Raw genomic sequence first — 1380 nt, 5'->3', positions numbered from 1 at the left:
ATCATGTGGTTTTCACTTATTCTTTGTGTCAGATCATGTTTCTGCATTTCAGTGTCCCAAATAGAGCAGTGGCAAACTGGGCAATGTCCTTACTGCCGAGTAACGAGCATCGGCTGGAAAAATTATTCTCCCAGATTCCTGGTTGCTCTGAAAAAATGCAAATCCATTTGTTCTGTTTGTTGTTTGTTTCAAATTCGTGCTTTGCTCTCTCTGGGTTATCTACCAGGGGTGGTGTCACCTGTCCAAATGTGCCTGAAGGCCCTGGGTAGACAAACATCATGGCTGGGAGCCAGACTAAAGCAGGGAGATAAGGAGGGGTAAGATGTACTCACCACTGGGACTTTCCCACCCCCACCACAGTCCCAGCCTCCTGGCCAGACCTTTGCTTCTTCAGGAGTTAAAATCCCCCATTCCCATCTCCTGCTCTGAACTCTGGTACCCATCTCGGCCACGTGGAGCTCCATCCTTCCTCCCATCCTGGCCCTTCAGCTGCAGCCAGCTTTTCCCACCCCTGGTACTGAGCCAGGCAGTGGCCCTGCTTCCTTCCCCAAGCTTACAGACACGTAGATGACTGTCTTTGACACTTCATGATTTCCTGCTCTGTTACTCCTAGGCTGAGACTGGAAGCAAAAATCAAACCAGCTCTTGAATTCAAGAATTTCAGACTCAGAAGAGTGTGGCTGTGACACCCAGTGTTTCCTTGGCTTGGAGGGCAGCATGAAAATGAAGATCCTTTCCTTCCCTGCTCTCCTTTACTCACCCTGATAACACCTGATCTTTTTACTCCTTTCTTCTTTTCTTTTGATCATCCCCATACCAAGCCCTGTTAAAGCTGCAAGAGCAGCCCAGCTGATCTATCCAAGCACCACTGAGGAGTCACCATTGTTTGTCCAGCTGGTTGACATCTAAAGGCTTGTCTCAGAGGTCTCAATTAGGGTTTGGGGCTGACTCGCCTCCACCTCTCCTGGGAAGAGGTTTTGCCTCTTCTGCTCAATTACAAACAGTGTCTCCTCCACGTGTGAGAGAGACCAGGAGGGAAGGAGCTTTGGCTCTGCTTTAGTTGTTACCTCTGAAGCATAATTTGGAGATATTCATTGCTATGAAGACTTCACAGACTGCTCCTATAACATAATAGACCCTTGATCTGCTGTGTTTGTGTAGAGCAAACAAATTAATTGGTTGGACAGAGCCCCATTTAGTTTGGATGCTGTCTCCCTCTCTCAGAGGGTGCTGCTGGTGGCAAGTGATGCTACACAGAGATTTCTCCCTGATTCCCTGGTGCTGGAGTGACTTCTGTGCCTGCCTGGAATGTGTCTGATTTTATTTTTTATTACTAGCAGAGTAAAGAAAAGGCAGGATTCACACAAATGACCTTTCATT

This window comes from Corvus kubaryi, unplaced genomic scaffold (genome assembly GCF_017639235.1).
Source record: "Corvus kubaryi isolate FWS band 111438036 unplaced genomic scaffold, C.kubaryi_AGA036_p1.0 134, whole genome shotgun sequence".
Classification (NCBI taxonomy): Eukaryota; Metazoa; Chordata; class Aves; order Passeriformes; family Corvidae; genus Corvus; species Corvus kubaryi.
The sequence above is the reverse complement of the archived record's forward strand: the minus strand, read 5'-3'. Positions refer to the sequence as shown.